A 13,669-nucleotide genomic window follows, 5' to 3' on the forward strand; every position below is an offset into this window, starting at 1 on the left:
TTGGGCCATCCAAACAGATTAATTTGCAGAAAGCATCCCGGACGCGCGCGGCTGAGGCATGCCTGCACCCCCACCCGCACCGCCTCTGCAGCTAGATGGGGACTGATGGAACTAACAAGCTTTGCAAATGATTTTATTAATTAACAAAAATGGTTATTTTTCATGGGGAGGGCAGGTAGGGGGAGTTTATAAATTAGGTTTAATTACCGGAGATAGTTGTGAGCGCCGGCTACTGTGCAGCACTCCTTCTCTTTCTGCTTTCCACAGGAAATCAGCAGTCGCAACCCTTGCCTATTTGTGTAGATGAATTTAATAAGCAAACAGCCCTTTTATGTTAATAGTTTACTGGCATTCGTGGGGGCAGGCAGAAGAAAGTGCAAGAGGGAGGGCCGGCTAATGGCACCCCATAATCACATTAATTAAAACATAACTGCCATTTAAAGATTTGTAGTGTGGAATTAGAGCTTGTTGGGAACTGGGAAAATCGAGCTAGAGTGCATATTAGCGCCATTACTCTGTGTTCCCTGCACAGCAGTCCGCAACCTCGTATGTCATAAATGTAATTTATGATCGCTCCCTTCTTTGAGATATATGTTTTCAGTTCCCTCATTAGAAAGAAAAAGGACCTGGTGCCTGCTTCTTAGAGCTCAATGTACGTAATATAAGAGCTAGGGTAAAGGGGTAGCTTCTAATAAATACCTCCACAGGGTATTAATGTGTCTGTTTTATTGGAGGGCTCTTATACTTTCACAGTAGCATCAAGCGCATTGGTGAAAATATAAAAAAAAAAAAAACATGATGCTTCAATAAAAAGACTGCTTTGTTCTTTGTGTTTACATTTTTTTGCCTTCAGCAAACACGGGTCTTTGTTTCTAGTCCTTTGTGCTCTGCAACTGTTCTGTTTACAAGATATTTCACAAGAGATTCGATATATGTTGCGCTTCGCTCGAATTTCTTCGCCATAAGGTTCCTAGATGGCCCGATGGAATAAGGGGCTCAGTTTAGATGAATCTTCGGCTTCCGTTTATTACGCTACTTCACCAGCCACAAGTAGAAGAGAGTGTCACAGAGCACTGTTCACTATTGGTGTTACAGAGGTCTTTGCTCTTGGCAGACAAATTACCGGGCTATATATGGCAGAAACGTATACTACTAGTACATTTTCATATTTTCTCTCCATGAAGAAAACTTGATGGCATGCACAAAAACCAGTCACCTACATGCCTCCCATCCTTTGTGCCGGAGGCTGCCAGTGCTAGGTACAAGCACTCATTCTGGGAAGGGGGACTTACTTTCATGAATACACTTAGGGCTAGATTTATGAAAAGTGGCGCTACAACTAGTGCAGCACCACTTTTCTTGTGCCCATTAGCACCCCCTTACGCCACCATGTGTACGCCAAATTTAAAATACGGTGCACCATGGCGGTAGTCAGGGGTACTAGCATCATAATTTGTTACACTAGTTTGGTGCTTTGCAGGATTAGTGTAAAAAATGTTAACGCTATTCCTTCAAAGCACCCAGAGGCCCATTGAAAACAATGGTAGCCTACCTTTAATGCCTGCTGAATGCTAATAAAAATGTCACAAAGAAATCTTTTAGATTTCTATGCGCCATGTTTTCAGGCCCCCGCAGCACTGGACTGCCACCCTTGCCTACATTATGCCTGGCGCAAGCATAATGTGGTGCAAAGGGTTACAAAGTGGCGCAATGCAAGCACAACACCACATTAGCGTAAAAAAATGATGCTAATGTGGCGCTGGAATGGTGCTAGGCCCGCTTAAGTCTCAGACTTAAAGCAAAACAGATTAAGAGAAAAAAGGCAGAAAGGACAGAGAGAAAAACAAGGGAGCAAATGCGGGGAAAGCACGGATGAAAAATAAACTGTAAGACTTAGATAAAGAAACAAGTGTGTAGAGCAGTGAAATAAAGAGTCATTAGGTTGAAACAAGTCTAACCCAGCACAGCCAGTGTGGGCTTCAAAGAAAAACTTTAGGGATCTGCACTAAATTCTTTACAAATTAAGCACAGCCTATACCCCCTTTGAACTATGGTGGTGCAACCTTTCCTGTCTGGCCCAGGAAAATCACCCCTGTTTTTCACAGGAATAACTCTGGAGGAATAACTGTGGGGTGGAAACATCATGCGCACAATTTTTGACACCCACAAACTTGCTACTGCAATAAATCCGGAATGCTAATGCAACATCATCTTTATTAAGTCTTGTCTGTGTACAGGTATAACTTCTGATCAGTAATAGGGGATTTCTGACTCCAGATCTAATTTTGCACATAAAAAATACACTTATAGGTTACCAAGACGCTGCAAATGGGGTAAGTAATAAATAGACTACATTGTGTGCTTGTGACTTGGAGTGGGCTGAACTTTTAAATACGTATTCAACATTCATGAAATTTGCAAATTTTGCAATACATGAAATTTGCAAAAGTGCTTGAAATGTTATATTACGCAATTCAATGACAATTCTACTACACAGATATGGTGCTCGAGAGACATCTTCTGCTGTAACCAGTGTGGCAGCCCCTCAACTCTGGTGGTGCCAGGAAGCTGAAAACAAAGTTGTCTGAACTGCTGAGAGGTGCCACATGGCCTCCAGTGCTGAGTTCAGTCTCAGCAAACATCCACCAAGAATCCCAGCAGGACCACCTGCGTCCTCAGCTGCGCCATCTTCACAAATGCCCCAAGAAATAGAAAGCTGCTACGGGTTGCTGGTATCTTGCATTACTTTTTGTTAATGCAAGTAACAACACTGGTAGAAATTTGCAATCAATATACAGGCAACCTACATTCCCTGTAATTTCACATACTTCAATGTCATTGTCACAAAATGTTGGGAAATTTTCAAAAAAGCAAGTACACAATTTCACACACAAGTTCTTGTGAGAAAAATATAGCATCTTAAGTTAGCACCCTCGTGTTTCCCTTTTTTCACATTTGCCTTTGTACTTCCTCCAACTTAGTATTAACACCATCATCTCAATAGCTGATATGCACACCATTTTTGGATAAAATATACAACCTGTATGGTGTGGTTGAAGCATCACAATTTTTGGAAATGACAAACAGAACATAGATATAAGAAGCAAGAAAGGGAAAGATTGCACATCGTCAGGGTCCATGTTGTCTGTTTGCATTTGTGCATTGCTGTATTTGCATATGGTACTACATTGAAGATAGCCGTGATGGTTTTCCCCAATGATTGTTGTCAATGTGTTTGGGGTCTATAGATTCCGTGGGTGTTAAGATTTTCAGTCTCGATGTTTTAGATGTTGTATTTGTATTCTCCACATTGAAACAATGGAATAAGGAGTATAATGAGTTAACCCGTTTGCATTTAGGGGACTTGTGGGTGAAAGCAACCACCACCATTTATTTGTGTTTTGTTCACAATGAAGAAAGATGTGTCCTAGTGCTAAGATAGTGACATCTAGGATAAGGAAAATTGGGTTTCCTTGAGTGTAAAATTCAAACTGTGGTGATTCGATGTAATGTGAAAGGGACCAGTGATTGGGATGAGTGAAAGAGATTCTACACTTCTGAGGTTACAGGGACGTAATCGCTATGGGAAAAGCGCCCGCACCGAAGTGGGGGGGCTCGGCCCGTAAGGAGACAGGGCCTCTAAGGCCCTGGGGCACTCCCCCCTGTCCTCTCGCCAGGAGCGCATTGTGGTCGGCCGTGTTTTCGCCCTGACGCCTCGCGAGGCGTTAGGGCGGAAGTCATTCCTGCAGGGGGCCTGTCGTGGGGCCGACGTTCGCTGTGGGCCGGTTCCAGCCGCCGCATACTGGTGGGGGCTATTTAAAGGCCCCCCGAAGAAGGTGAGTCCTTCTTTACCTGTGTGCGGCGGCCGGACCTGCGCTGCAGCCCGCGATTGTCCCACCCACCCTCTCCTTTAGGTTAGTAGTTTGGAAGGAAGTGGAAAATTGAGATAAAAAATGTGACTAGAAACAATAGGAGGGGGTCCCCAAGGTGGGGCCCCCAGGAGGACATCTGGGATAGGATCCTGAAGTTCTGAGCCAACCAGCGGATGTACACACCAGATCAGGGGGTAAGAGACCTCAGATCACTGGGGGAGAACATGGGGCTCCAGCTCTAGGCTCCCCCATTACACCCCAGGGCTGATTGGTGGTTGGAGGGGGGGGCGGAACACGAAACTGGAGGACAAGGTACTGTGTAGTCAGGGTAACCGTCCCTACTACGGATACAGGTGAGACATGGGTCACCTGTGTGGTCCAAATGGTGGTTCAGGACAGGAAGGGATTCTGTCAGATTGGGTTATGGTCACAAGAATTTCTCATTAACATGTGAATAAAAATGTTTTCTTTAATGATTAACCTTGCTATACTGGCTATTGATTTTGGCTTGTTGAAGTTATGAGATGTTTTAAAATATGTCTTTTAAAAATAAAAGAAACCTCTTCCAACGAGAAAAGCTTGTTGCCTCGTGTATTCCTGGCGGGGGGAGTGTGGGCCGCTTTGGAGGCCTCCGGATCCTAACATTATGGTAAGCACACCTAGCTGTGGCTAATATAGTAAAAGTACGTTTTATCATCAGTTAACACGGAGTATTGAGATGTGTGGAGTGCTACTGAGTTGATGTGCATGGTGAAATGCTTCAAAGCACTGGAGTTGTGTATGTTGGGCTCTTGGGGAGTAGCTGTGAGAAGTGAGCTATAAAAGGTGGGGGTTTGAGAAAACTAGCAGAAAAGAGTAGAGGGAGCTCCAGAGAGGCATATAGAGTTGGGCCTGATTTACATCTTGCGGAGGGATTACTCCATCACAAACTTGATGGATATCCTGTCTACCTTACTATGATCTCCATAGGATATCATCAGATCGTAATAATGCAGACGGGAAATCTGTCACCTTTGTGACAAAGTATTTCCCTCCACCAAGACCTAAATCAGGCCCTTTATACTATCTCATGCAGGTGATTCAGCTCAGTTTGATGTTAAGCAAGTCATTTTGGACAGTTGTTAAGCGGTTTGTCTTTTGATAAGTAGTAAGTGGCTGCAAGAGTATGATGTGAGTTATTGCACCTCTCATGTGAATCATGCCTCAGCTGGCTGAGTTATTTTGTGGGCAGTCAGTTTGTGAGCTTCTACTTTAGTGTAGATGGATAAAATGAGAAGTTACTTGACAGAGAGAGGCTACATTAAAGGGCCGTGGTGGCACCATGAAGAAAACATGACTACTTTATTCACATATTTCCCATTCTTATTTGAATTCCTGCACAAAACTTCCTCCAACCTTGGTGGTTTGTAAAATGTTTATGCTTAGGTGTCGAAAAAAGGTTGTAAATAGGGCCTGTTATGTTTTAGAGAAAGGGCAAGTTTAACAGTTACCCATCAACCTCTATCAGAGAAACAAGAGAATATAGAAAAGAACTGTGTCAGCTTGTTATTGCGTTTTTCTTAGACATATATTTTTTGTAAATAAATAATGGTTCTTTTATGTTGGATCCAACACAGATACAAAAAAAATGTGATTGTTGTTGAAATTAGTATATTTTGATGCGCAGAAGTGTGTTCATTAATGTAATTGTGTTGTGCTGTGTTAGAAATGGGGTAGTTGGTTGACAGTCAGGTTAACCCCTGTTCAAGCAAGGACCCTCACTCTAGTCAGGGTACAAAAGAATCACCCTCAGCTAACACCTGCTTGCCCCCTTGGTAGCTTGGCAGAGCAGTAGGCTTAACTTCAGAGTGCTAGGTGTTAAATATTTGTACCAACACACACAGTAACTTAATGAAAACACTACATGACACAACACCAGTTTAGAAAAATAGGAAATATTTATCTGAACAAAGCAAGACCAAAATGACAAAAATCCACAATACACAAGTCAAGTTATCAATTAAAAATCAAAAAGAGTCTTTAAGTAGTTTTAAACACACACTAACACTGTTAGCGTGAAAAAGTACCTTGGATGCGTCAAAAATAACCCTGCACGGGCGAGTGGGCGTCAAAAAGGGCTTGCGATGCATCGATTCCACTCACAAGCGGGACCTTGCGTCGTTTCCCTTTTCGTCGGGTCGGGCGTGTCGTTTCTTCTCTCCGCAGGAGAGCAATGCGTCGATCCGGTCAGCACTCTCGGGTCCGGGCAGGCCTTGTGTTGTTTTTACACGCCCAGCGGTACTTGAGTCCAAAATCCAGCCGACGATGATCCGAAAACCATGCAGCACGGGTTGCGATCTCCCAGCCTCCGTCAGCAATGCTGCGCAACTTTTCTCCTGCTCCATGTGTCGATTCTTCGGTCGCGTTTTCAGCGAGCGTCGATTTTCAGCTGCGGAGCCGGCGTCGCGTCGTTTCTTCAGCCGCAGATCGGACTCATGTAAATTCTTTCCCCGCATGGCACTATGTGCGTGGATTTCCTTTTCTTTAGGCTGCCAGCTTCTCCTTTCAGGGTCTCAGGAACTGGATGGGCACAACAGGGCAGAGTAGGAGTCTCTCCAGAAACTCCAGGTGCTGGCAGAGAGAAGTCTTTGATGTCACTGAGACTTCAAACAACAGGAGGCAAGCTCTAAATCAAGCCCTTGGAGACTTCTTCTCAGGATGGAAGGCACACAAAGTCCAGTCTTTGCCCTCTTACTCTGGTAGAAGCAGCAATTGCAGGATAGCTCCACAAAGCACAGTCAGAGGCAGGGCGGCTCTTCTTCCTCAGCTCTTCAGCTCTTCTCCAGGCAGATGTTCCTCTTGTTTCCAGAAGTGTTTCTAAAGTCTGTGGTTTTGGGTGTCCTTTTTATACCCAATTTCTCCTTTGAAGTAGGCCTACTTCAAGGTAAAGCCTCTTTTGAATGTGAAATCCTGCCTTGCCCAGGCCAGGCCCCAGACACTCACCAGGGGGTTGGAGACTGCATTGTATGAGGGCCAGGCACAGCCCTTTCAGGTGTGAGTGACCACTCCCCCTCTCTCCTAGCACAGATGGCTCATCAGGATATGCAGGCCACACCCCAGCTCCCTTTGTGTCACTGTCTAGTGTGAGGTGCAACCAGCCCAACTGTCAAACTGACCCAGACAGGAAATTCACAAACTGGCAGAGTCACAGAAATGGTATAAGCAAGAAAATGCACACTTTCTAAAAGTGGCATTTTCAAACACACAATCCTAAAATCAATTTAACTAAAAGATGCATTTTTAAATTTTGAGCTCAGAGACCCCAAATTCCCCATGTCCGTCCACTCCCAAAGGGAATCTACACTTTAATCAGATTTAAAGGTAGCCCCCATGTTAACCTATTACAGGGACAGTCCTTGCAACAATGAAAAACAAATTTAGCAACATTTCACTGTCAGGACATTTAAAACACATTACTATGGCCCTCATTTCAATCCTGGCAGTAAATCCTGCTTACCGCCGTGCAGAAGACCGCCAACACACCGCTGCAGCAGCGGAATTCCGCTACAGCTATTACCACCCACAGCTCGGAATCCGCCATAATTCAGACACCCACACAAGTCCACCACACCAAAGGTCAGTGATAAACTGGTGATAACAAAACCGACACCGCCACGCCAACAGGAATACCCCCACACTATCACGACCGACGAATCCACGCGGCGGTCTTTCAACCGCGGTATTCCATTGGCGGTACACACCACTGTGCTCAAAATACACACACATTTACAAAACACAACCACATTGGACAATTCGAAATACACACACCTGATACACATACACACACCACACCCACACACCCAATCCAATATAAAACACACGCCCACATCACCCACAAACCCTTACTACCAGAATTCGGATACCACGCCAGAGAGAGACACCACCAGAAACAACACCAGCATCCACAGACACAACATCATCACTCACACAACATCCACGCACCTCAAACAACACACAACAACACATCCCCTCACACATCACAAAACACACTACCTCACACATCACCCACACCACATCATGGCATGTCAACGACACCCCAGGTTCTCTGAGGAGGATCTCAGGCTCATGGTGGAGGAAATCGTCCGGGTAGAGCCACAGCTATTCGTATCACAGGTGCAGCACACCTCCATTGCTAGGAAGATGGAGCTATGGCGCAGAATCGTCGACAGGGTCAACGCAGTGGGACAGCATCCAAGAATTAGGGATGACATCCGGAAGAGGTGGAACGGCTAATGGGGGAAGGTGCGTTCTGTGGTCTCCAGACACCAGATTGCTGTACAGAGGACTGGCGGTGGACCCCCACCTCTTCCCCCACAACTAACAACATGGGAGGAGCAGGTCTTGGCAATACTGCATCCTGAGGGTCTCGCAGGAGTAGGAGGAGGACTCACCTCTGGTAAGGCAAATCTTTACTACCTTATCCCCCACCCCACCTGCATGCCATCACATACGTACACCCTTACCCTCACACCCATCACCCCAACAACCCACAGATACCCCACCAACACAACCCACACATCCCAAAACCAAGCCCTGCATGCAACACCAATGCATGGACACCCTTCACCCAAGCATGTCCACTACAGTTACCCATACAGACCCCAAACCAATTATCACACAAGGACCTAAACAATAATGCAAGCACTGGAGTACAGGGTCACTCACTCATTGTACACGATGGCACACACAGATGCAATAATCATGCCTTTACACCCCTGCAGGACCCCTACCCAACGTCACCAGACAGGAGGTACCAGACATATCCAATCCCCCCACAGAAGAGACCCACAGTGATGACTACAGCTCTGCACAACTGGATCAAGATGACCAGCCCGGCCCATCAGGGACCTCAGGACAGTTGGTTCTCCTGACACTGGCACAAGCCACCACAGAGCCTCCCCCCTCAGGAAACACCAGCACAGCACCCACCGAGCGGGCCCATCCCTCTGTCCCCAGGACATGTCAATCAGCAGTGTGTCCACCACTACAGGGAACCCAGGAAAACCCACCAACCCAAGACAATCAGGGACCTGGGGACAGTGGCAGTGGGCACACGGTTCAGGGGACAGAGGAACAGGAAAACAGGGGAACTGGGAGGACTGCTGTGCAACAGGGGGAGGACAGGCCCAGGGAACATACCATCATTCCCAGGAGACAATGGCAACGGTACTGGCCAAGTTTCAGGAGACCCAGCGGCTGCAGGAGGAACAGTATCTGGGGATCAGGGAGGAACTGAAGTCCATTAACACCACCCTGGTCACCATTGCAGGGGTGCTGCAAGACCTTGTCAGCACCAGGAGGGACACTGTGGCACAACAAGGGCCCCCTGACACTAGCCTGGATGATGAACAGCCCACCACCTCCGCTGGCGCTAGTGGACAGGAGGCACCGCCACAGGAACACGACACCAGCACCCCACCCCCTGCAGATGGAGGGCCACCCCACAAATTGTCCCTGAGATCCAGGAACAAGACAGAGAACATCACCAAGACCCCCGCAATGAAATGAGACCCCCTTGAATGTCACCCTTCTGTTCCACTTTGTCAACCTGTCCATCCATCAAGTGCCCTTGCTCCACTTCCTATGCCCCTTTGGACAATGCACCTGTGAAACAAATAGACTGGACTCTGCCATGGCCATTCCTCCACCATCACCCCTGCCCATTTTCAACCTCCTCCACTTATTTGCACAGAAATAAACACACTTCAATCACAAAACAATCTGGAGTCTGTCTGTGCTTTCACAAATGTGTAATTGCAATAACTATGGAATATAGCAATGCCAATTTAATTGTTCACATACCGATGAAACACAGCTCTGGGACTGGAGAAAATATAGCAGAGGGCACAAAGTGGGACCCACATCTGTTAAATGGAAAGGCAAAGTGACAAGTCAGGGTCCATACACTGAGTGAAAATGACAGACTTATGCTAGCTCCAACAATAGTATGAGATGTGTGAGGCAGTGACATCTTCTTACCTGTGTCTCACTGGAAGTATTGCTGGATATTATTGTTTCTGTTGCGATATCCTCCTTTTCTGCCTTATCTTCTTCACTGTCCACAGACTCCACAGCTGCCACAAGACCACCAGATGGACCATCCTCCTGCAGGAAAGGCACTTGCCATCGCAAAGCCTGGTTGTGCAGCATACAGCAGGCCACGATGATCTGGCACACCTTCTTTGGTGAGTAGTAGAGAGAACCACCTGTCATATGGAGGCACCGGAACCAGGCCTTCAGGAGGCCGAAGGTCCGTTCAATCACCCTCCTAGTTCGTCCATGTGCCTCATTGAAGCGTTCCTCTGCCCTTGTCCTGGGATTTCTTACTGGGGTCAGTAGCCATGACACATTGGGGTAACCAGAGTCACCTGCAAATGTCGAGGGACAACTGTTAGACACACACTAACCTGTAGGGACAACCCCATACAACTATTCACACTGTATAGGGTCCTTGTCCTCACCTATTAGCCACACACGGTGCCTCTGGAGTTGCCCCATCACATAAGGGATGCTGCTATTCCTCAGAATGTAAGCGTCATGCACTGAGCCAGGAAATTTGGAATTCACATGGGAGATGTACTGGTCGGCCAAACACACTATCTGCACATTCATCAAATGGTAGCTCTTCCGGTTTCTGTACACCTGTTCACGACTGCGGGGGGGGTACCAGGGCCACATGTGTCCCATCAATGGCACCTATGATGTTGAGGATATGTCCCAGGGCATAGAAGTCACCTTTCAATGTGGGCAAATCCTCCACCTGATGGAACACGATGTAGCTGCGCATGTGTTTCAGCAGGGTAGACAACACTCTGGACAACACGTTAGAGAACATTGGCTGGGACATCCCTGATACAATGGCCACTGTTGTTTGAAATGAACCACTTGCCAGGATATGGAGTACTGACAGGACCTGCACTAGGGGGGGGATCCCTGTGGGATGACGGATAGCTAACATCAGGTCTGGCTCCAACTGGGCACACAGTTCATGGATTGTTGCACGATCAAGTCTGAAGGTGACTATTACGTGTCTCTCTTCCATTGTCGACAGGTCCACCAGCAGTCTGTACACCGGAGGATGCCACCATCTCATCACCTGCCCCAGCGGACGTGCCCTATGGACGAGAACAACGAGCAGAGAGTCAGCCAACACCGAGGTATCACAAAATGTAATTTGCAAACATTTATTAATCCGCAATGTGCCTGTTACTGTGTGCATGCAAGGCCTACATTGGTGTGACGCAGTTCAAATTAATGGCATGTGGCCCCCTGAAATGGGGGCTGCCTGACCTGTAAGGTGGGACAAGGGGATATGAGGTAACTGCGCTGGCATTGTACACCGTCGCAGTAGGCGGTTGAAGACCTTGGCGCAATCCTGCATTGGTTAACATTGGACCCTATGGGTCCCAGGAGCCAATGACGATGTATGCCGGCGTTGACGGTAGGCACCGCTGCGGATGTGACTGTCATTTTCTGTCTGTTCCCTCACTTGATACCTGACCTTCAACAGGAGAGGACTTACACGGCAAGTGCTGCTGTGATCTCAGTCCGGAAGTGACGATGGCTCATGTGTCTGGGGATAGGGCCCCTGCCTTCACCTCGGAGGAGTTGGAGAAACTAGTGGATGGGGTCCTCCCCCAGTACACACAACTGTACGGTCCTCCAGACAAACAGGTGAGTACACTGTGAGAATGCTGCATGGGCAATGCCTGTTTGGAGTGGTGTGGATGGAAGAAAAATGGGTGGGGGGACTGAGGCCTGCATGTGCGGACGGTGAGTGTATGTGCATCAGGGCAAGGGTGGGAACGTGGGCCAAAGAGGATGATGGTCCGGACGGGTAAAGATTTTCCTTTTCCCCTGTACTATTCCTCTAGGTCAGCGCCCACTAGAAGAAGGATATTTGGCGTGCCATCGCCAAGGACGTCCGGACCCTGGGGGTCCACCACAGATGGAGCACGCACTGCCGGAGAAGATGGGAGGACCTTCGCCGCTGGAGCAAGGAGAAAGCGGAGGCCCAGCTGGGGATGGCCTCCCAACGTGGGAGGGGTGCCTGTCGCACCATGACCCCCCTGATGTTCCGGATCCTGGCGGTGGCGTATCTGGAGTTGGATGGGCGCTTGAGGGCATCACAGCAGCCACAAGGGGGTGAGTACTATCATTCTGCTGACTTTGCGCACATTACAAGGTGTCTGGGCAGGGGAGGTGGGCAGTGGATTCCCCTAGGCCAGAGTGAGCTTTGTAGGCAAGGTCCCTTGTGAGGCAGGCTCTGTGGCACCCTAACCCCACTAGTGGTTAGTGCCATCTACACATAGTCAGGCTCCTGTGACTTCCAGGTGTGCAGCAATTGGGCTTAGGTCTTGTACCCCATGCGCATGAGATAAATCCAGCAACTATAAGTGCATGGCGTAGTGCAGAGGGCTGCTGTGTCTGTTGTGTCCGCCAACGGTAGTGGTGTTGCATGCACTGAACATGTCTTTCTCCTGTCTACCCCCCTCCTTTCTATGGTATCCCTGTTCTTGTGTGCAATAGCATCATCAGGCAGAGGAGCAGTGGCACCGGAGCAGGAGGGAGCTGCATCCCACTTGGCCCTGGAGGGCGAAACAATGGAGTCTGAAGCCACCAGTGGGATGGTGGGCGAGGGGAGCTCTACGGCGGGGACAGGAGCAGACAGCAGTGACAGCGACTCCTCCTCTGATGGGAGCTCCCTTGCGGTGGCAGGCCCCTCTGTGCCCCTGCATCAACAGGTACAGCCATCACCCCCCTAACAGCACCGCCCTCCCAGCAGCCCCTCAGCGTTTGTCCCGTGCCCGCTCACCCAGGCGGGTGGGCATCTCCTTCGCCCCAGGCACCTCATGCCCTGCCCCTGTCAGCCGTGCTGCCCTCAGTGAGGAGGCTATTGACCTCCTGAGATCCCTCACTGTTGGGCAGTCTACCATTCTGAATGCCATCCAGGGTGTTGAGAGGCATTTGCATCAAACAAATGCATACCTGGAGGGCATTCAAGGGTAGGTCGCTCCCCCTGCCGCTGCAGCTCCACCAGCCCAGGCTCCTGACACCTCCCAGCAAGACCTGCTAAAACTGTAAGTACTCCCCCCGCCCAGCCCCTTGCCCAGCCCCGCGCTACTCACCTCTCTTTCCCTGTACTTTTGCCTTCTGCCTTCCGCTCTCTCCTCCAACCTTTCTCCGCACCTCTGCTGTCCATTTCCCTTCACTTTCTGCTCCTCCATCTGGTAGCCATCTTCCTCCGCTCTCTGCTCCTCTTCTGCAGCCCACTTGCTGCGTGTTCTGCTCTTCCTCTGTGCCCTGCTCCTCTTCCTCACCGCGTTCTCTTCCTGCTTTGCTCTTCATCTGTGTTCTTCTTTTCTCCTCTGCACCCCGTCCTGCGTGTTCTTTCTTCATCTGTGTTCTTCTTTTCTCCTCTGCACCCCGTCCTGCGTGTTCTTTCTTCATCTGTGTTCTCCTTTTCTCCTCTGCACCCCGTCCTGCGTGTTCTTTCTTCATCTGTGTTCTTCTTCTTTTCTCCTCTTCCTCACCGCGCTCTCTTCCTGCTTTGCTCTTCATCTGTGTTCTTCTTTTCTCCTCTGCACCCCGTCCTGCATGTTCTTTCTTCATCTGTGTTCTTCTTCTTTTCTCCTCTTCCTCACTGCGCTCTCTTCCTGGTTTGCTCTTCATCTGTGTTCTTCTTTTCTCCTCTGCACCCCGTCCTGCGTGTTCTTTCTTCATCTGTGTTCTTCTTCTTTTCTCCTCTTCCTCACCGC

The sequence above is a fragment of the Pleurodeles waltl genome, chromosome 2_2 (assembly GCF_031143425.1).
Source record: "Pleurodeles waltl isolate 20211129_DDA chromosome 2_2, aPleWal1.hap1.20221129, whole genome shotgun sequence".
Lineage (NCBI taxonomy): Eukaryota > Metazoa > Chordata > Amphibia > Caudata > Salamandridae > Pleurodeles > Pleurodeles waltl.